At 43.7% G+C, this 23,833-nt stretch overlaps 1 non-coding gene across 1 annotated transcript; it reads left to right on the forward strand.

Moving 5' to 3' along the window:
* Positions 1 to 260: 260 nt before the first annotated feature.
* On the forward strand, positions 261 to 367 carry LOC140738154 (U6 spliceosomal RNA). Its single transcript, XR_012101319.1, has one exon. It is a non-coding gene; the product is annotated as a U6 spliceosomal RNA (small nuclear RNA).
* The last annotated feature ends 23,466 nt before the right edge of the window (positions 368 to 23,833 follow it).

Raw genomic sequence — 23,833 nt, forward strand, 5'->3', positions numbered from 1 at the left:
TTACAATAAATATAATAAGACCAGAAAGTAATATTCCTTATATTGGCAGCCCAATAGTAAAATCTAAAATTGGGTAGGGCTAGTCCACCCATCTCTTTATTTCTTTGTAGGTAAACTTAAACGAGCTTGTTTATTATTCCAAATACAAGATGTTAAAATTGAATCTAAAGAATCAGAGTAGGTCTTAGGAATAAAAATAGGTAAGGCCTGAAAAAGATATAAAAATTAGGTATTAGCATAGAAGGAGAGACAGAAACTTGGTGCTCGCTTCGGCAGCACATATACTAAAATTGGAATGATACAGAGAAGATTAGCGTGGCCCCTGCGCAAGGATGACACCCAAATGCGGGAAGCGTTCCATATTTTTTTTTAAAAAAGAGAAAATTGGGCTGTCTAAGCAAAAGGTTAGTACACGCTCTTCTGTGCTGTAAACTGCCACATATCTATGCTAACTCACATTATTTCAGTTTATAATTCAATACTTTAAAGTTCACAGATGAAGGGGATCCACTGAAGCAAGACAGTGGAGATGTCGGGATCAGTGAAATTATTCTGCATTATAAAAAGCAAAGAGCAATTTTTGCTTCCATTTAAAAAGACATGAATGGTTGTCAGAATACTGCTCAATATATTGGATGCTGCCTGCATGATGTTTTTCTAAAAAGTGAGGATTGATAATTGTGGGGTTTTCCACTGAGTGTCAGACCCAAAAATGAAAGGAAAATTATGCTTCATTTTTCCAGATCTAGACTCTCCCATTGACATAAAGTTGATTTTAAAAATAGCTTAGATAACATAACATGGTTTAGATGATAGAATTAATAGCTTTGTGGCCAGGTTCGCAGATGATACGAAGATGGGTGGAGAGGCAGGAAGTGTTGAGGAAGCAGGGAGGCTGTAGATGGGCTTGCACAGATTAGAAGAATGGGCAAAGAAGTAGCAAGTGGAATACAGTGTTGGGAAGTGCATAACTATGCACATTGGTAGAAGGAATAAAAACATAGTCTGTATTCTAAATGGGGAGAAAATTCAAAAATCTGAGATGTGAAGCGGCTTGGGAGTCCTCATGCAGGATTCCGTGGAGGTTAATTTGCAGGTTGAGTCTGTAGTGAGGAAGGATAATCCATTGTTAGCATTCATTTCAAAAGGAATAGAATATAAAAGCAAGGATGTAATGCTGAGGGATATTGTGAACTGCATTGGGCTCCTTATTTAATAAAAGATGTACTGACTTTAGAGACAGTTCAGAGGAGGTTCACAAGAATCATTCCTGGAATGAAAGGCTTATCGTATAAGGAGCGATTGATGGCTCTAGGAATTTAGAAGAATGGGGTGGGGTGGATCGCATTGACACCTATCAAATATTAAAAAGGCCTAGGTAGAGCGGATGTGGAGAGGAAGTCTAGAATCAGAGGGCACTGCCTCAGAATAGAGGGGCAGCCATTTAGAATGGAGATAATGAGGAATCTCTTAAGCCTGAGGGTGTTGAATCTGTGGAATCTGTTGCCACGGATGGCTGTGGAGGCCAGGACATTGGGTCTATTTAAGGCAGAAGTTGATAGGCTCTTGATTAGGACATGAAAGGTTATGAGGAGAAGATAGGAGAATGGGTTAAGAGAGAAATGAATCAGCAATGATGGAATGGCAGAGCACACTCGATGGCCAAATGACCTAATTCTGTTCCTATGTCTTACAGTCTTATGGTAGTGACATATAATAGGTCTCTAATTCAATATGCCACAAGTGGACGCTTATGAGATATGAATTCTTTGATTCTGTACATTGTAATTTATGATATTATAATGCAACCAGAGCAGCGTGCAATACAACAGGGGAGTTTTTAACACATTCTATCTGTGCCAGCTATTTGCCATAATAATTTGGTAGGCTAGGTTCTTGTCTCTGTCTCAGGAGAGCTGTAAACCCCAAACCTACTTATGGCCTTGTTTCAATTAATTAATTCAACATAGACAGGAATCTAATCTAAATCTTCTGACAGAAAACCTCACTTTGAAGGGCTGAGCCATTTTTAGACATTGCCACTTCAAGAGCTTGTTTCACTTTTTCTTGATAAAACAATAAATATCAACCACAAACCTGTAATGATGTGTTATTAAAATTAATGATAGAAAATGCTGGAAACATTCAATAGGTCAGGAACCATTTGTGGAAAAAGGAAAAAAAATCTGAGAAAGCAAGTTATTTTTACAGATGCTGACTAACTGCTGAGGATTTCCAACATTTTCTCTTTGTTTCTTGATTTTCAGTATTTGCAGTCTTGATTTTCATTGACAATTTATTGTATTCTATCATGGTCACTTCAGAGCTTTGAACCATGCTCAGGGAAATTAAATTTGTTAGACATTTTGTGCAAGTGATAGAAATCCAAACTTGCACAAGGATTATTAATTCTTGTGTTAGGATTTTGGACAAATTATATCATTGGTAAACTTTTTTTGTAAATGAGTTTTTATTATTTCAATTTTGCAATAACACTCTAGTATTTGTAAGTTAATTTTCTATTTCCTCAGAAAGAATGGACAGACAATCTACCAATACCCGTCACATGAATTGAGCAGTAAACAGATGGCATGCAAGACGAGCTTGTTCGTACCTCGCCAGCACTTCCATGACTGTGTGTGTGAACACAATTCAAGTAGTTTGACAGTCTTGTTTGTTTTATTGGGTTTCTTTGTTTTGTGCCTGCCTGTAAGGAGATGAATCTCAAGGTTGTATAATATATACATATTTTAATAATAAATGTACATTGAACTTTGAAGAATGACTATAAGCTCTGGAGACCCTGGTTGACATGACAGAAATTCAGGTCCATGGTTGACGAGTAATATTGAGGCTTTGTTAAAGAGAAGAAGGAAGGCATATACTGCACATAGGCAATTGAAAACTAGAGAATTTCTTGATGACTACAAGACATGTAAGCGAACTAGAGAAGTTGGGAGGGCAATAAAAAGACTGGAAAAAGTTTCAAAGGTTCAAAGGTCCATTTTATTGTCAAAGTATGCATGTATAATATAACTACGATATTTGTCCTCTCCAGATAGCCATAAAATACAGAAAGACCATACGTCAACTCCCCCTGCACGAAAAAGAAACAAAACTTGCAGACCCCCAAAATTCCGCACCCCTCCCCCACAGAAAAAAATCAGCGATTATACAAAGGTTCCAAAATATCCTATTGGTATACTAAGTGTAAAAGTGTGTCCAGGGAGAGAATAATGCAGCTAAATACATGGCTAACGAGATGGTGCAGGAGGGAGGGCTTCATGTTTCTGGACAATTGGGCTTTGTTCCAGGGCAGGTGGGACCAGTTCCGACGGGACGGTTTGCACCTGAACTGGAAGGGGACTAACATCCTTGTGGGTAGGTTAGCTAGCGCTGCTCTGAGGGATTTAAACTAGATTTGCAGGGGGAGGGGAACCAGAGTGTTAGAGCAGATGGTGAGGTGGAGGAGGATAAAGGTCATGGGAGGACTGCTTGTGTGGACAGAAATCAAAGGTTTGTATGTGATAGAAATGTTCTCGGGTGCCAAACTGAAGAGACTAGGGAAGAAGCGTCTGGCTCTCAAATAGAGAAAGATAGGAGACAGCATGTGAGGGAGGATAGGCAGGTGATAGATAAGGGATGCACTCAGACCAAAGGGTTGAGATGTATCTATTTTAACACAAGGTGTGTTGTGAACAAAGCGGATGAGCTTAGAACGTGGATCAATACTTGGAGATATCATGTGGTGGCCATTACAGAGACTCGGATGGCTCAGGGACAGGAATGGTTACTTCAAGTGCTGGGTTTTAGATTTTTAAGAAAGGACAGGAAGGGAGGCAAAAGAGGTGGAGGTGTGGCACTGTTGATCAGAGATAGTGTCACGGCTGCAGAAAAGGTGGACGTCATGGAGGGATTGTCTACAGAGTCTCTGTGGGTGGAGATTAGGAACAGGAAGGGGTCAATAACTTTACTGTGAGTTTTTTATAGACCGCCCAATAATAACAGGGATATTGAGGAGCAGATAGGGAAACAGATCCTGGAAAAGTGTAATAATAACAGAGTTGTCATGACAGGAGATATTAATTTCCAAAATATCAATTGGCATCTCCCTAGAGCAAGGGGTTTAGATGGGGTGGAGTTTGTTAGGTGTGTTCAGGAAGGTTTCTTCACACAATATGTAGATAAGCCTACAAGAAGAGAGGCTGTACTTGATTTGATATTGGAAATAAACCTGGTCAGTGGTCAGATCTCTCAGTGGGAGAGCATTTTGGAGATAGTGATCATAATTCTATCCCCTTTACCATAGCATTTGAGACAAATAGGAACAGACAAGTTAGAAAAGTGTTTAATTGGAGTACAGGGAATTATGAGGCTATCAGGCAGGAAATTGGAGGCTTAAATTGGAAACAGATATTCTCGATGAAAAGTACAGAAGAAATGTGGCAAACGATCAGGGAATATTTGTGTGAAGTTCTGCATAGGTACGTTCCAATGAGACAGGGAAGTTATGATAGGGAGCAGGAACCTTGTTGTACAAAGGCTGTAATAAATCTGGTCAAGAAGAAAAGAAAAGCTTACAAAAGGTTTAGAGAGCTGGGTAATGTTAGAGATCTAGAAGATTATAAGGCTAACAGGAAGGAAATTAAGTAGGAAATTAGGAGAGCCAGAAGCGGCCTTGAGAAGGCCTTGGCAGGCAGAATTAAGGAAAACTCCAAGGCATTCTACAAGTATGTGAAGAGCAGGAGGTTAAGACGTGAAAGAATAGGACCTATCAAATGTGACAGTGGGAAAGTGTGTATGGAACCGGAGGAAATAGCAAAGGTACTAAATGAATACTTCAGTATTCACTATGGAAAAGGCTCTTGGTGATAATAGTGACGACTTGCAGCAGATTGAAAAGCTTGAGCATGTAGATATTAAGAAAGAGCATGTGCTGGAGCTTTTGGAAAGCATCAAGTTGGATAAGACTCTGGGCCCAGATGAAATGTACCCCAGGCTACAGTGAGAGGCGAGGGAAGATATTGCTGAGCCTCTGGCAATGATCTTTGCATCATCAATAGGGATGAGAGAGGTTCCAGAGGATTGGAGGGTTGCGAATGTTGTTCCTTTATTCAAGAAAGGGAGTAGAGATAGCCCAGGAAATTGCAGACCAGTGAGTCTTACCTCAGTGGTTGGTAAGTTGATGGAGAAAATCCTGAGGGGCAGGATTTATGAACATTTGGAGAGGTATAATATGATTAGGAATAGTCAGCATGGCTTTGTCAAGGGCAGGTCGTGTCTTACAAGCCTGATTGCATTTTTTGAGGATGTGACTAAACATATTGATGAAGGAAGAGCAGTAGATGTAGTGTCTATGGATTTCAGCAAAGCATTTGATAAGGTACCCCATGCAAGGCTTATTGAGAAAGTAAGGAGGCATGGGATCCAAGGGGACATTGCTTTGTGGATCCAGAACTGGCTTGCCCACAGAAGGCAAAGACGGGTCATATTCTGCATGGAGGTCGGTCACAAGTGGGGTGCCTCAAGGATCTGTTTTGGGACCCTTACTGTTTGTGATTTTTATAAATGACCTGGATGAGGAAGTGGCGAGATGGTTTGGCGAGATGGCGAGAAGTAAGTTTGCTGATGACACAAAGGTTGGGGGTGTTGTGGATAGTGTGGAGGGCTGTCAGAGGTTACAGCAGGACATTGTTAGGATGAAAAACTGGGCTGAGAAGTGGCAAATGGAGTTCAAACCAGTTAAGTGTGAAGTGGTTCATTTTGGTAGGTCAAATATGATGGCAGAATGTAGTATTATTGATAAGACTCTCGGCAGTGTGGAGGATCAGAGGGATCTTGGGGTCTGAGTCCATAGGACACTCAAAGCAGCTGCGCAGGTTGATTCTGTGGTTAAGAAAGCGTACAGTGTATTGGCCTTCATCAATTGTGGATTTGAATTTAGGAGCCGAGAGGTAATGTTGCAGCTATATAGGATCCTGATCAGACCCCACTTGGAGTACTGTGCTCAGTTCTGGTTGCCTCACCACAGGAAGGATGTGGAAGCCATAGAAAGGGTGCAGAGGAGATTTACAAGGATGTTGCCTGGATTGGGGAGCATGTCTGATGAGGATAGGTTGAGTGAACTCGGCCTTTTCTCTTTGGAGCGACGGAGGATGAGAGGTGACCTGATAGAGGTGTATAAGATGTTGAGAGGCGTTGATCATGTGGATAGTTAGAGGCTTTTCCCCAGGGCTGAAATGGTTACCGCAAGAGGACACAGGTTTAAGATGCTGGGGAGTAGTTACAAAAGAGATGGCAGGGGTAAGTTTTTCACTCAGAGAGCGGTGAGTGCGTGGAATGGGCTGCCAGCAATGGTGGTGGGGCTGGATACGATAGGGTCTTTTAGGAGACTTTTGGATAGGTACATGGAGCTTAGGAAAATAGAGGGCTGTAGGTAAGACTAGAAATTTCTAGTGTAGGGACTTGTTCCACTCTACTTTGTGGGGCGAAGGGACTGTATTGTACTGTAGGTTTTCTATGTTTCTTACAAATCTGCGTGGAGATCTATGTGTTGAACCAAGGAAAATGGAACAGATTTTTCATGAAGCGCATCAATTTTTACTGTGGAGAAAATGACAGAAGCTAAAGAAATGGGGGAAATGAGTTGTAATGTCCTCCACCACATACAAATTAGGAGGAGCAGGGTATTGGAGACCTTGGTGTGTGAAGGTGGCTAAATCCCCAATGCCTTACTGAGTGTATTCTTAGGAAACATGAGGAGAAATTAGGGAGGCCCTTGCTGAGAACTCTGTTTCATGTCTGGCCGCAGGTGAGGTTCCTTCTTTAAAATGGGTACCCAAAGCAAGCTAGGACACTACAGGTCAGGGAGTCTGTTGTCAGTGGTCAGTAAATGAGTTCAAAGTCCAAAGTAAAATATTATCAAGTATATGACACCATATACGACCTTGAGATTCATTGGTGGGGGGTGGGTTCTGAAGGATAAGATCTACGGACATTGAGTGAGAGAGAGAGAGAGAGAGAGAGAGAGAGAGAGAAAGATGAGGAGTAGAGTTGAAAGGTGGGGGGGGGGGGGGGGGGAGAGAGAAACACAAGGTGATAGGTGAAACCAGGAGGGGAAGGGGTGAAGTAAAGAGCTGGGAAGTTAGTTGGTGAAAGAGATACCCCAATGCTGGAGAAGGGAGAGTCTGATACAAGAGGACAGAAGGCCATGGAAGAAAGAAGAGGGGAGAGGGAGAGGAGCACTAGAGGGGTGGCTATGGTCAGGCAAGGAGATAAAGTGAGAGAGGGAAAAGGGGATGGGGAATGGTGAAGGGGAAGGGGTTTACCAGAAGTTCGAGAAATTGATATTCATGTCATCAGGTTGGCGGCTACCCAGATGGAATATAAGGGTTGTTCCTCCGACTTGAGTATGGCCTCATCACAACAGTGGAGGAGGCCATGGATAGACTTTTTGGAATGGGAAGTGGAATAAAAATACGTGGCTACTGGAAGATCCCGTACCTGGCAGAAGGAGCGTGGATGCTCCCAATCTACATCAGGTCAGGAGGGAGGTCAATGGGTAGGGATGAATGGACAAAGGGGTTGCATAGGGAGTGATCCCTGTGGAAAGCAGAAAGTGATGGGGGGGAAGGAAAGATGGGTTTTGTGGTGAGATCCCAATAGAGATGGCGGACGTTTTGGAGAATTATGTGTTGGACGCGGAGGCTGTTGGGGTGGTAGGTGAGGACAAGAGTAACCTTATCCCTGGTAGGGTGGTGGGAGTATGGGAATGAGAGCAGATATGCGTGAAATGGAAGAGATGTGGTTGAGGGCATCTTTGATGAGATGAATGAGTGTCCACTGATCTCCCTCCAGGCACTTATCCTTGCAAGCAGAACAAGTGCTACACCTTCCGCTACACCTCCTCCCTCACTACCATTCAGGGCCCAAACAGTCCTTCCAGGTGAGGAGACACTTCACCTGTGAGTCTGTTGGGGTCATTTACTGTGTCTGGTCCTCCCAATGTGGCCTTCAGTACATTGGTGAGACCCGACGTAGATTGGGAGACTGCTTCGCCAAGCACCTACGTTCCGTCTGCCTGAAACAGCGAGATGTCCTAATGGCCACTCATTATAATTTCACTTCCCATTCCTGTTCTGATATATCTATCCATCGCCTCCTCTACTGTCGTGACGAGTCCACACTCAGGTTCGAGGAGCAACACCTTATATACCTACTGTCTGGGTAGCCTCCAACCTGATGGCATGAACATCAATTTGAACTTCTGGTGAAGCCCCTCCCCTTCATCATTCCCCATCCCCTTTTCCCTCTCTAACCTTATCTCCTTGCTTGCCTATTGCCTCCTTCTGGTGCTCCTCCCCCCTTTTCTTTCTTCCATGGCCTTCTGTCCACTCCTATGAAACTCCCCCTTCTCCAGCTGTGTATCTCTTTCACCAATCAACTTCCCAGCTTGTTACTCTATCCCTCCCCCTCCTGGTTTCACCTCTCACCTTGTGTGTCTCCTTCCCCTCCCCCCACCCTTTATCTCTACTCCTCATCTTGTTTTCTCCAGTCCTGATGAAGGGTCTTGAGCCAAAACGTTGACTGTACTTTTTTCCATAGATGCTGCCTGGCCTGCTGAGTTCCTCCAGCATTTTGTGTGCATTGCTTGGATTTCCAGCATCTGCAGAATTTCTCTTGCTGGAGAGAGAGAGAGAGAGAGAGAGTCCAATTTGAGACAGTCAACATGGCTTTGTGCATGAGAAGTCACACCTGACAAATCTGCCGGTGTTGATTTCGGAAGTAACTCAGAGGAAGATGAGGATAGAACAGTGAATGTTATCAATATGCATTTTAGCACAGTGTTTTGCAAGTCTCATGGCAAACTAGTCTAGAAGGTTAAGTGACAAGGGATCCATGGAGAGATAGCTAATTGGATTCATAATTGGCTAAGTGGTAGGAGGTAAAGGGTGATGGTCAAGAGTTGTTTCTCAGAGTTAAGGCCTTTGTGTAGTGGTATGCCACAGCAGGCAGAGTTGGGATCTATATAAACAAATTGGATGTGAGTGTTCAAGCTATAGTTACTAAGTTTGCGAATGACACTAAAGTAGGCAGCACTGTAGAAGACTATGAAGAATTACTGGGGAGTGTATGAACAGCTAGGTATATGGACAGAGGAATGGCAAATGGCTTTCATTTCAGATAAGCAAGAGATATTGCATTTTGGGACATCAAACCAGGGTACAACTCATACAGAGAGTGGCAGGGTCCTGGAGAATGTGATGTAACAGAGCTAAGAGAACAAGTGCGCTGTTCCCTGAAAGCAATGTCGTAAGTGGATGAAGTGGTAAAGACAGTGTTCGGCATGCTGGCTTTCATCAGTCACGTCCCTGAGCATACGGGTTGGGAAGTTATGTTGCAGTTATACAATGCAAGGTCTTGGTGAGGCAACACATTTGTACAGTTTTGGCCACCCTGCTGTAGGAATGATGTTATTAAATTGAACAGGAGCAAAAAATAATTATCAGGTTGTTGCCTGGACTTCCAGATTGTGTAGACTAGAACGGCTGAATGGGCTAGGCTGAGTAGATGTGGAAAGGTTGTTTCCCATGGTGGGGGAGTGTAGAACGAGACAGCACAGCCTCAGGATAGAGGGGCATCCATTTAAAACAAAGGTGTGGAGAAATTCCTTTAGCCAAAGGGTGGTGAATTTATGGGATTTGTTACCACAGGTAGCTGTGGAGGCCAGTTTGTTGGGTGTATTTAAGGCGGAGATTGATAGGTTCTTAATTGGTCATGGCAGCAAAGGTTATGGGGAGAAGGCTGGGGAGTGGGGCTGAGGAGAGGAACAAAGGATCAGCCATGACTGAATGGCGGAACGGACTCAAATGGCCTAATTACGCTCCTATGTCTTATGGACTTTATTCTCTTGAACACGGGAGACTAACGAGTGACCTGATAGAGATATATAAGACCTTTATTCAGTGAAAGCACATTGTATTTTTCCTGGTTGGGGTAGGCAGTGTGCTAATAAGATCAGAGGCGAAAGATTTAAAAGGGACATCAGAGGCAGGTTCTTCACGCACAGGGAGGTATGCATTTGGAATGAGCTGCCAGAAACGGTGGTTGAGAGAGTCGCTTGCGATTTTTATATCCCTTAGAGAGGGAAAGACAAAGAAGAGCTTTTAGTGTACAGAAATTTATCTTTTTTTATTGACAACATTGTGCCATTTAAAGAATTTGTGCTGGAATAAAAGCAAGCAGACAGCTAAAGTATATCTACTCACAAAGTGGGGGTGGTAGGGACAGAAACATTAGAAACACTTAAGAGGATCTTAGATAGGTATGTGGATGAAAGAAAAATGGAGGGCTATGTAGGAGGGAAGGGTTAAGTGGACTTTAGAGAAGGTTAAAAGATTGGCACAACATCGGGGACTGAAGTGCCTGTACTGTTCAATGTTCTCTGTCATGTTCTTTAACAGTGGAAAAAACAGTTTGTGGCAGACTTTACTCAATAAAATCAGGTTTGTTTCTGTAAAAGTTGCAGTGAGTGAGATTCAAATTGCATGTGTTATAATTATGTGAATAAAATCCAATTAAAATACAGCAACTTGAATGCACTCCATTGGCACTCAGCTTCTCAATCTGGGAGTTATGCTGGTATTGTACGTACCTTTTAGTGTACCATTCATAGAGCTGGTCTGAGTGTCTACATTTTGCCAAACAGAACATGCAGAATAAAATCAAGATAATGTTTTTTTTTAGAAAAAATTTGTGTGAAGAGTTTTATGTGATGTCCCTACCAGCTCTGCCAACTTGCTTTATTTGAGGGGGGAAAGTAGGTAGAATAACATGTTAGTTTTTGGAAACGTCTTCTCCTACAAAAAATAAGGGAATCTATTTTAAGCAGCTCAAAAGCCATTCATCAATTTGCCAGTGACAGGTTGGTGAAATCTCAGATGGTTTCAAGGGTGAGATAGATTAGCTAGTGAGTGATAGCACAATGCTACTCCCACCTTCAACATCAAGGAAATGATTATGGACTTCATACACACCCATCCTCATTGATGAGCAAAAGAACATATTTCACATTGTTTATCAATAATAACAAATTTGAATCTGATTCCAAAGTTTCACAAAGTTTCTACTGGAATGGGGTGAATATTGGAATATAAAGAGTTGGAGCTTCATTAAGGGATGTGGTCATGAAAGTGCAGAGGTAACCCAAATATTAAGTGTCTACTAGTAAAAAAAAAGATATGTATGTTGTAGCTTCCTGTTCCAGTACATTTACTGTTTGGGGCCACTCGAATTCTAGGCCATTGGCTAGTTTCTTAAATGGTCTTAAGAATCTGTGAATGTTGAGAGATGCTGAAAGAAAGCTGGCGGTAAACTGAGCACATTGTTGAAGCTGGCCTTGGAACATGGCTTTTTGTACAGACTGTCAGCTGCCACCAGCTACAATTGTGGCAGGCTTCCCCCAGAGAAATGAACGGCTCCAAAGCATCTTCATAATTTAATCAAAAAGGTAGATGATGAATTGCTTATAACCAAACATCTAATTGCATATTCTAAATAAATCAGCCAGCAATAAGAAAAGGTCTGGCCTTTGCAATGTCTGGCAGGGCTTCCAAACATTCACTTCATCATTAACTGCGCCCTAACATGGCCATGTATGTCCCTAAGCAGAATGCAGCACCATTCATGAACAGAGAGCTTTACTGTTCCATGAATGTTTATGTGGTTTGCAAGCACAGGAACAGAATCAAGAGAGTGAATGTATTTTACCCTGCAGCTCCCATGATTCTTTCCATTCAAGCCAGCCAAAAGCTGAAGATAATTCCCAGAACAGCTTCTGGGGAATCAAGCTTTTGGCTACCAAAGTTAAAAGAGCTCACAAGAGGCGTAATGTGATAATTGGGCCCACTAGGCTCATGTTGGTTCTTTGGCTTCTGCAAATAGCAATCGTGGTGCTTATCCCAGTCAGGTTTAGCCTAAGAATTCAGTTTTCTGTACACTCATAGAGATCAGCTTCATTTATCACGAGTACAGCAAATGACCAACATGGACCAAGAAAGTGCTGGGGACAGCCCACAAGTGTCACCGTATAGCATGCCCACATAAATTCTAACCTCTACATCTTTGGAATGTGGAAGCAAACTGGACACCCGGAAGAAATCCACATGGTTACATGGAGGACATACAAACTGCTTACAGACAGCGGAGAGAATCGAATCCCAATCAGTGGTCACCGGCGTTGTAAACCAATTGTGCCATCTGCTATGATACCATAGTTCCCCATCATGGGTTTGCCTGTTGTAGATGGCGATGGTTAGAGCAAGTTTCCCCCAGATAAGTATAATCCAATGAAGAGAAAGAGCAGAACACAGGAAGCCAGAGGGTCGGGCACCATCCATGGAGGTAAAAGGATGTTTGATGTTTCAAATCAAACCCTTCACTGCACTGGATATGATGAGAAAAAGTGCTGTCCACAATTTACGTTGATGTGAACCAGTTGGAGAGAAAAGGCAACTGGTGGAGGCTGAGATTATTCACGAGAAATCTTCCAGTTAAAAAATGGTGAGACTGGTGTCGTGACCAGACAGGTATGATTTGCAATCCTCTTACATTAATAGACATCACCATTTATGCTTACTTCTCTGTTTCACCTGGAAAGCAGAAAACAAGACTACAGCTGGTAGAAAACAAAAATAAAAGCAGAAACTGGGAGAAATGTTCAGTATGTCAGACAGCATATGTGGAGAGAAAATGAGGTTACAATGAATTTTTATCAAGGGTAGAAATAATAGGCACAAGAGATTTCGCAGATGCTGGAAATCCAGAATGATGCACACAAAAATTCTGGAAGAACTCAGCAGGTCAGGCAGCATCTATGGAAAGGAATAAGCTGACGCCGTTTTGGGCCGAGACCATTCAAGTCTTAAAGGAAGGGGACAGAAGTCAGAATGAGGAGTTGGGGAAAGGGGAGGAATACATGTTGGCAGGTGATTGGTGAAGCCACATAGGAGAGAGGGGGGAGGGGATGAACTGAGAAGCTAAAAGGTGGTAGGTGGAATAGGTAAAGGACTAAAGAAGGAATCCGATCTGAAAAGAGAGCAGAGCATAGTAGAAAGAGGGGAAGGAGGGACACCATGGGGAGAAGCAGTTGAGGAGATGAGAAGGTGTAGAAGGGGAGTCATAATGGGGAATGGTGAAAGAAAGAAAGAAGGGTGGGGGGGTATATGCTGCAAGTTAGGGAAATTGATGTTTATGCTGTCAGGTTGGAGGTTACCCAGAGTAAATATGAGGTGTTGCTCCTCCTACATGAGAGAGGCCTCATTGTGGCAGTAGAGGAGGCCATGGACCAACATTTTGGGATAGGAAAGGAACTAGAAGTGAAATGGGTGGATGGTGAATGTGCTCTGTTACGTACCCCGTAACTGGGTCACTTACCCGCAAAGATAGAGAGGTCCGTTGAAGTCTGATGGTACTATTTTTAACAGTATTTATTGATAGAAATACACAAAAATAATATCAATGCAAACACACAGATAATATACGTCGTCAATACTAAATCTAAAAGCGCGGGTATAATAATAATCAATAAGAAATAGCTCTATCGTTGTCTAGGGGATAATGTATTGTCCGATGGAAATATAAAAGTCACTTTAGTTCAGTCAAGCTGTAGGCTGCAGCCTTTGGTTGGAGAGAAAGATGGGTTAAAACTTGCCCATTCCTTTTATGATGTCAATCCTTCGAGAGTCGTTGGGAGTTGATTTCCCCGTTGTTAGCTAAAAACCGTTCTTCCGTGGTAAAGGCCCACCAATTCCGGGGCAAATGGAAACGGACGCACGTGGCCTTCCACTGGTTTTTTCTATTACGGGATCGCTGGCGTTTCTTCTGGTGCATCTGAGGGGCTGTTCCCCCAGACCCTCTTTTTATCCTGACTCACAGGGTCGCAGATGTCGATCAGGTTGGGATGATGCAATCCCTCCACCAACCTCCCCCTCGGTTCATTGCCTGGGGGGGGCTTCGATGCATCGTGCAGGATGCAATACACAAGTCCGTCTCCAAGAGACAATAGCCGGTATCAATGGGTCCGCCTTTCGGAGGCCAGGACACATTCCAACCCTTTTGTGGATTCTGCATGTCTTTCTCTCATTTCCTGGGTCTCCTGAACTGACTTAATAGTAATCTTGCGATTCTCACAAAGGAGGGGGGCTACCCCGCACCCTTCGGCCCCTCAGAGCTGTGGCACATTCGTAACAGCTCAAACATTCTAGATACACTCAGCAGATCAGGAAACATATCTGGTGAAAGGAAAACAGAAACAATATTGTAACTATTATTATAATAACTAATATGATTCTTTCATTTGAAATGACCTGTTGTCATACACCCTGAAAAGACTCTTATGTCCAAAGATCAGATTGTAATTCTTTCAGGTCACTTTGACATCATCGTGAAATGTCTTCCATGTTTGCTTTGATTGTCAAAACTTGGAGGGGCCATCACAAACTCCCACAGCCCCCAGCAATCCTGTGATTTCAGTTCCTGAGGCTCTTATGTGAGCATCCTTCAGGAAGATGAACCCGCAAGGAGCACCCGGCCCAGACAGGGTACATAATTAAGTACAAAAGACCTGCTTCGACAGTCTGAGGTACCCACCTGCTTCAAGCAGAAGTCACTTACACCAGTACCTAAGAAGAACATGGTTACTTACCTCAATTACTATCATCCAGTAGCACTTACCTCCACTGTGATGAAGTGCTTTGAGAGGTTGGTGATGAAACACATCGCTCCTGCCTGAGAAGCATCTTGGATCCACTCCAATTTGCCTAATGGCACAATAGGTGCACAGCAGATGCCATTTCATTGGCTTTTCACTCAACCCTGGAATATCTAGACAGCAAAGATGCATTTATCAGGATGCTTTTTATTGTCTATGGCTCCACATTCAATACTACCATCCCATCAAAACTAATCGATAAGCTTGAAGACCTTGGCCTCATTACTGCTTTGTGCAATCGGATCCTCGATTTCATTATTTGTAGACCTCAGTCTCTTTGGATTAGCAACAACATCTCCTCCGCAATCTCCATCAGCACTGGTCCACCTCAAGTCTGTGTGCTTATCCCCCTGCTCTCCTCATTTTACAATTATGACGTGTGGCTAAGCACAGCTCCAATGCCATTTTCAAGTTTGATGATGACACCACTGTCGTAGGCCAAATCAAAGGTGGTGATAAATCAGCATATAGGAGGGAGATTGAAAATCGGGGTGAGTGGTGTTGCAACAACACCCTCTTATTCAATGTCAGCAAGACCAAGGAGCTGATTATTGACTTCAGGGGCAAGAAACCAGAGGTCCATGAGCCAGTCCTCATCAGAGAATCAGAGATGGAGAGGGTCAAAAACTTCAAATTCCTCTGTATTATTTCAGAGGACCTGCCCTGGGTGGTGGAGAGTACCTGATATGGATCCACCAAAGCCCCTGAATGGAAAACACTGCAAAAAGTACGGTATATGGCCCAGTCCATCCAGGTAAGGCCCCCCCCCCCCCCCACCACTGAGCACATCTACAGCACACTGAGCATTGTGACAGAAAAGCAGCATCCATCATCAGGGACCTCCATCACCAGGTCATGCTCTCTTCTCATTGCTGCCATCAGGAAGAAGGTACAGGATCCTTAGGACTCACACCACTAGGTTCAGGAACAATTACTAACCCTCAACCATCAAGATTCTGAACAGGAGGGGACAACTTCACTCAACCTCACTCATCCCATCTCTGAACTATTCATAGCAATCTATGAACTCACTTTCGAGTACTCATATCATATTCACAATATTTAATGCTCATTTATTTATTATTATTATTTCTTTTTTTTGCATTTTCACAGTTTCTTGTTTTTTGCACATTGGCTGAACACCCAAACTGGTGTAGTCTTTCATTGATTCTATGATGGTTATTATTCTATTTTAAGACTCAAAGCACATTTATTATCGAAGATGAATACATTATACACCTTGAGGTTTATTTGCTTACAGGCAGCCACAAAGCAAGAAACCCAATTTAGAAAAATGAAATACCAAAAACCACTGTGCAGAGTAAGAGAAAAAACAACACACACAAATCATACAAACAATAGAATATTATGGATTTATTGAGTATGCCTGCAAGAAAACGAATCTCATGTTTGTATACGGTGAAATATATGTACTTTGATAATAAATTTACTTCAAACTTTTTAGAGTTGAAGTGAGTGAAAGTATTCACACTGTTCCTGGACTTGGTGGTGTGGGACCTAAGGTTTCTGTAACTTTTGCCCGATGGTGGTAGCGAGAAGAGAACATGGTCTGGATGGTGGGGACATCCAGCAAGTAAATACTGAGAATGTGAGTTACGGAGCCCTCAATGATTGATGCTGCTTTGTTGTGACAGTGCTGCTTGCAAATTGCTCCATTTGTGGAGAGGACTTTACCTGTGATGTAGTGGGCTGTATCTACCACTTTCTGTAGCCATTTTCGTTCCTGGCCATTGGTGTCTCCATACCAGACTGTGCACTTTGTTACTTCAGTGAGATTCCCAATCCAACTTCTCCCCTACCACCAAGTCAAAGTCATGTGTCCATGCATGCAAAATACAATGACAAACTTACACGCAGTAGCATCACAGACACATCAGATCACAGAGCAGCATTCACAAGAGAAACACAAATTAAGCATCAATTATAAACAACTTTTACAGGAAAAAAAAACACAATTAGAATGAAAACAAATAAAATCAATTTTCAAATAAACTCTTCTTGATGGATGACCAGGGTATATATGCCAGCAGACTAGACATGCCTAAGCATCACCGTTGAAGAAGGTGGTGTCGTCAAAATATCAGTTAAAATTGATACCTCCTCTCAGCTGGAAGCCTGAAGAAAGTTTATTTGTCACATACGCTGGGAAAGCACTAAATCCTTCAAAATCCATTATAATGGAAAGAGATCAGAGTGGTCATAAGAACCAAATAGTTGAAGGAAAGTAGATGGTCTTGAACCTGCTGGTGTGGGCATTTAGCTTCTGTGCTTGAATGAAAATCAAGTTCAATTGTAATGTTTAAGAGATGTTTGGATAGGTACTGTACATGGATGTGAAGGGTACGGCGGGCTATGGTTCAGGTGGAACAAGGCAGAATAACAGTTCAGCATGGACTTGATTGGTCAAAAGGCCTGTTTCTGTGCTATAGTGCTCTAAAACTGTGACTCTAACTATAGAAGATAGAGTATTTGATGAAAAGATGAACCTCCTTAATGTTATAAAAATGTAAAGATGCCGGTACGCTTTCTTTGTGATTGCATCTTTGTGTTGGGACCAGGACATGTCATCCAATATATAAATGCCCAGGAGTTTAAGGCTGCAGATGCTCTTCACCACCCATCTGTCAAAGAGGACTGGTGCACATTCACCCTCCTTCTCCTTCCTGAAGTCAAAAATCTGCACTTTTTGCTGACATTGTTGCTGCAGCATGACTCAACCAGATGACCTACCTCAATCTGGTAAGGTGACTCATTCATCATCAGTAATGTTGTCAGAGAATTTGAATATGGCATTGGAGCTGTGCTTAGCTGTATAGGTGTGTGTGTGTGTGTGTGTGTGTGTGTGTAGTGGAGCAGGAGGCTGAATGCATAGCCTTAAGGTGCATTCCAGCTGAACTGTACCTGTGTTTCTAACCATGTGTTATTTTCCAAATGTTTGCCTGTGGCTGGCCCGCCTTCAGCTCATAGGCCTGGGCTTTGGCATTCCTAATTATAATCAAACTCTCCATTCTATACAAATACTTTTAAATGCCTGCCTCTAGATCCATCTTATCTTACAATTTCTTCACTGGCTTAACATCCTGGTGCAATTGGATGCTGGATTTCCTCACATGTAGAACCCTATCATTTTGGATTGGCAACGACATCTCCACCACAATCTCCATCAACACAGGTGCACCACAAGGCTTTGTGCTTAGCCCCCTGCTCTACCCGCTTTACACCTATGACTATGGCTAAGCACAGCTCTAACACCATATTCAAGTTAGCTGATGACACCGCCGTTGTGGGCTGAATCAGAGATGGTGGTGACTCAGCATACAGGAGGGAGATTGAAAATTTAGCTTAATAGTGTCATGACAACAACCTGTCATTTAATGTCAGCAAGACCAACAAACTGATTGTGGACTTCAGAAAGGGAAACCAGCAGTCCAAAAGACAATCCTCAATGGAGGATCAGAGGTGGAGAGGGTTAGCAACTTTAAATTCCTGGGTGTTACTATTTCAGAGAACATATCCTGGACTCAGCGCATTAAGTGCAATTGTGAAGAAAGCACAACAGTGTCTCTACTTAGGAGTCTATGGAGATATCTATAACTTTGAGAGACTTGTATAGTTGTATAGTGGAGTGTGTATGGATTGGCTGCATTACAGCCTGGTATGGAAACACTATTGCCTTTGAATGGAAAATCCTACAAAATGTAGTGGATCCGGCCTAGTACGTCATGGGTAAAACTCTCCCAACCATTGAGCACAAATACATGAAATGCTGTCCTGGAAATCAGCAGCCATCATAGAGCTTTGATCAGCGGTCAATCTGGACATTGGAAGTCTGGAGAGGAGAGGATTTCAATCAGGTCCACTACTCGAAGAAAAAGGCAGGAGCGGGCTGCGGCAGCATAATAGAGCTATGACCGGCGGTCAGTCTGGACATCGGAAGTTTGGAGAGGAGGGAACCTTCAATTAGGTCCACTGCCTGAGGATAAAAGGCAAGAGCAGTTCTTGACAGCGTAATAGAGCTTTGACCGGCAGCCAGTTGGTGTCTGGGATTGATTAGCAAGAGCAAGTTAAAGGAAGGCAGGGGAAAGCACAGTGGCCATCGTCACAGCGGCTGTTGTCTGAGTGGACCTACTCAGAGTGGTGATCTTAAGGCTTTAGCTTATCGAGGCTTCAGCAAAGAGAGGCTTCACTCAGAGAGAGCAAAGGAAAGAAAAGCTCAAGTTTTTTCAAAGGTTTCAAAGGTACATTTAATGTCAGAGAAATGTATACAATATACATCCTGAAAAGCTTTGTCTTCAACTATCCACTAAAAATGAGCAGTGCCCCTAAAGAATGAATGACAGTTAATTGTTAGAACCCCAAAGCCCCCCTCAGCTCCCCTCCCTCCCATGTGTAAGCGGCAGCAAGCAACGATCACCCCTCCCTCCACCAGCAAAAAAAAGCATCGACACCCACCACTGAGCAGTCAAGCATGCAGCAAAGACACAGACTTGCAGTACCCCAAAGACTATTCGTTCACCTGGTATTCAACATAACACAGGCTCTCTCCTTCTCTAATAAGGGAGAAAGAGGTGTCTTCATTTCACAGCAAGAGGGGAGACATAACAACCAACTCACTGGTTTACAATGTTAAAAGTCCGTTGTGTTGCTTTTTCCAAGCTCTGTGCCCAAAGATCACTGGCGTCTGGGCACACAGCCGTAGATCTTCTGACTCCCATGACACACCGATCTCCGCTGGCACACCAACCTTCGATCCACCCGTCTCCAGAGCCACGTGGGTGAAGCTATTATGCTGCGTCCTTGGCATGTCAAATAACGGCCAGTCGTGAAACCCCAAGACCAGGTCCCATTCCCGCTAAAAACCGAAGTCAGCGTGTAACTCCAGGTCAGGGTCTTCAAAAGAACCCTGAAAGGGAAAAATAGAGACATTGAAGATGGAAATACAGCAGTTTCCGCAAGCAAAGGAGTCACCGTTGAGCGCCATCATGACTAAGCTCCGCCTCCAGAATAGTTTGCTTCTCTTCTTTACATCTGCTCATCTAGGACAGTAGAAATGTCAGGTAGGAGAGTGCAATGCTCCTCTTGGGGGATGTGGGAAGACAGGGAGACCTCCAGTGTCCCTGACCACTACAACTGTGAAAAGTGCATCCAGTTGCAGCTTCTAACGATCTGAATTAAGGATTTGGAGCTGGAGCTGGACAAACTCCGGACTATTTGGGAGGCTGAAGGGGCGATAGATAAGACTTATGGAGATGAAGTTATACCCAAGGTGCAGGACAGAGGAAACTGGGCACAGTCAGGAAAGGGAAAATGTTAAGGAGCCAGTGCAGAGTTACCCTGTAGCCACTCCCCTCAACAACAGGTATATTACTTTGGATACTGTTGGGGATTGACCTAACAGAGGAAAGTCACAGTGATTGGGTCTAGCGCTGAGTCTGCCTCTGCAACTCAAAAGGGAAGGGGGAAGAAGAGGCATGCTAGGATAATAGGGAATAATTTCGATAGAGGAATGGACAAGAGGTTCTGTGGGCGAGAATGAGATTCCAGGATGGCATGTTGCCCCCCTGGTGCCAGGGTACAGTATATCTTGGATAAAGTCTTCAGAATTCTTAAGTGAGAGGGTGAACAGGCAGAAGTTGTGGTCCATGTAGGTACCAATGACTTGAGTCGGATGAGCGATGAGGTTGTGCTTAGTGAGTTCACGGAGTTAGATGCTAAGTTAAAGGGCTGGACATCCAAGTTTGTGATCTCAAGATTACCACCCATGCCACGTGCAAGTGAGGGTAGTACTAGGAAGATCATACAGTTTAATATATGGTGAAGGAGTTGGTGTAGGTGGGAGGACATAAGATTTTTGGATCATTGGACTCTCTTCCAGGGAAGGTGGGACCTGTACAGAAGGCAAACATGAGGAAATCTGCAGATGCTGGAAATTCAAGCAACACACACTAAATGCTGGTGGAACGCAGCAGGCCAGGCAGCATCTATAGGGAGAAGCGCTGTCGACGTTTCGGGCCGAGACCCTTCGTCAGGACTAACTGAAAGGAAAGATAGTAAGAGATTTGAAAGTAGGAGGGGGGAGGGGAAAATGCGAAATGATAGGAGAAGACCGGAGGAAGCCACACTCAGGTTGGAGGAACAACACCTTATATACTGGCCGGGTAGCCTCCAACCTGATGGCGTGAACATTGATTTCTCTAACTTCCGTTAATGCCCCTCCTCCTCTTCTTACCCCATCCCTGATATATTTTGTTTTTTTCCCCCTCCTCTTTTTTTTTCTTTCTCTCTCTGCCCATTACTCTGCCTGTTCTCCATCTCCCTCTGGTGCTCCCCTCCCCCTTTCTTTCTCCCTAGGCCTCCCATCCCATGATCCTTTCCCTTCTCCAGCTCTGTATCCCTTTTGCCAATCACCTTTCCGGTTCTCAGCTTCACCCCACCCCCTCCGGTCTTCTCCTATCATTTCGCATTTCCCCCTCCCCCTCCTACTTTCAAATCTCTTACTATCTTTCCTTCCAGTTAGTCCTGACGAAAGGTCTCGGCCCGAAACGTCGACAGCGCTTCTCCCTATAGTTCCACCAGCATTTTGTGTGTGTTACCTGTACAGAAGGGATGGTTTGCACCTAAATTGGAGGGGAACTAATATCCTAGTGGGCAGGTTTGTTAATAAGCACGGTGAGGTTTAAACTAGAATTGCAGGGGGATGGGAACCAAAGTGCCAGAACAGTTAATGGAGTGTTTGTGGAGGCAGATATTGGTAAGACCTCAGACAAAGTAAGGAATCAAAAGGTGTGATAAAATCGAAAAGGGTGAATACAGGACTGAAGGAGTTTTATCAGAATGTGAGCCTGATAGAACATATGACATAGAATAGTACAGCACAGTACAGGCCCTTGGGCCCACAATGTTGTGCCGACCCTTAAACCCTGCCTCCCATATATCCCCCCCACCTTAAGTTCCTCCATATATCTGTCTAGTAGTCTCTAATTTCACTAGTGTGTTTGCCTCCACCACTGACTCAGGTAGTGCATTCCACGCACCGACCACTCTCTGAGTAAAAAACTTTCCTCTAATATCCCCCTTGAACTTTCCACCCCTTACCTTAAAGCCATGTCCTCTTGTACTGAGCAGTGGTGCCCTGGGGAAGAGGCGCTGGCTGTCCACTCTATCTATTCCTCTTAATATCTTGTACACCTCTATCAGGTCTCCTCTCATCCTCCTTCTCTCCAAAGAGTAAAGCCCTAGCTCCCTTAATCTCTGATCGTAATCCATACTCTCTAAACCAGGCAGCATCCTGGTAAATCTACTCTGTACCCTTTCCAATGCTTCCACATCCTTCCTATAGTGAAGTGACCAGAACTGGACACAGTACTCTAAGTGTGGCCTAAGCAGAGTTTTATAGAACTGCATCATTACCTCGTGACTCTTAAACTCTATCCCTCGACTTATGAAAGCTAACACCCCATATGCTTTCTTAACTACCCTATCTACCTGTGAGGCAACTTTCAGGGATCTGTGGACATGTACCCCCAGATCCCTCTGCTCCTCCACACTACCAAATATCCTGCCATTTACTTTGTACTCTGCCTTGGAGTTTCTCCTTCCAAAGTGTACCACCTCACACTTCTCTGGGTTGAACTCCATCTGCCACTTCTCAGCCCACTTCTGCATCCTATCAATGTCTCTCTGCAATCTTCGACAATCCTCTACACTATCCACAACACCACCAACCTTTGTGTCATCTGCAAAATTACCAACCCACCCTTCTACTCCCACATCCAGGTTGTTAATAAAAATCACGAAAAGTAGAGGTCCCAGAACCGATCCTTGTGGGACACCACTAGTCACAACCCTCCAATCTGAATGTTGTCTCTCCATCATGACCCTCTGCTTTCTGCAGGCAAGCCAACTCTGAATCCACCTGGCCAAACTTCCCTGGATCCCATGCATTCTGACTTTCTGAATAAGCCTACTGTGTGGTACCTTGTCAAATGCCTTACTGAAATCCATGTAGATCACATCCACTGCACTACCCTCATCTACGGTATATGCCTGGCCACCTCCTCAAAGAAATCTATCAGGCTTGTTAGACACAATCTGCCCTTCATAAAGCCATGCTGACTGTCCTTGATCGGACCATGATTCTCTAAATGCCCATAGATCCTATCTCTAAGAATCTTTTCCAACAGCTTTCCCACCACAGACGCAAGGCTCACTGGTCTATAATTACTCGGTCTATCCCTCTACCTTTTTTGAACAAGGGGACAACATTCGCCTCCCTCCAATCCTCCGGTACCATTCCTGTGAACAATGAGGACATAAAGATCCTAGCCAGAGACTCAGCAATCTCTTCCCTCACCTCGTAGAGCAGCCTGGGGAATATTCTGTCAGGCCCTGGGGACTTATCCATCCTTATGTATTTTAACAACTCCAACACCTCCTCTCCCTTAATATCAACATGCTCCAGAACATCAACATCCTCATATTGTCCTCACCGTCATCGTTCCCTCTCATTGGTGAATACTGAAGAGAAGTATTCATTCAGGACCTTGCTCACTTCCACAGTCTCCAGGCACATCTTTCCACATTTACCTCTAATCGGTCCTACCTTCACTCCTGTCATCCTTTTGTTCTTCACATAATTGAAGAATGCCTTGAGGTTTTCCTTTACCCTACTCGCCAAGGCCTTCTTATGCCCCCTTCTTGCTCTTCTCAGCCCCTTCTTAAGCTCCTTTCTTGCTACCCTATATTCCTCAATAGACCCATCTGATCCTTGCTTCCTAAACCTCATGTATGCTGCCTTCTTCAACCTGACTAGATTTTCCACCTCACCTGTCACCCATGGTTCCTTCACCCTACCATTCTTTATCTTCCTCACTGGGATAAATTTATCCCTAACATCCTGCAAGAGATCCCTAAACATTGACCACATGTCCATAGTACATTTCCCTGCAAAAACATCATCGCAATTTACACCCGCAAGTTTTAGCCTTGTAGCATCATAATTTGCCCTTCCCCAATTAAAAATGTTCCTGTCCTCTCTGATTC

The sequence above is a fragment of the Hemitrygon akajei genome, chromosome 13 (genome assembly GCF_048418815.1).
Source record: "Hemitrygon akajei chromosome 13, sHemAka1.3, whole genome shotgun sequence".
Taxonomy (NCBI): Eukaryota; Metazoa; Chordata; class Chondrichthyes; order Myliobatiformes; family Dasyatidae; genus Hemitrygon; species Hemitrygon akajei.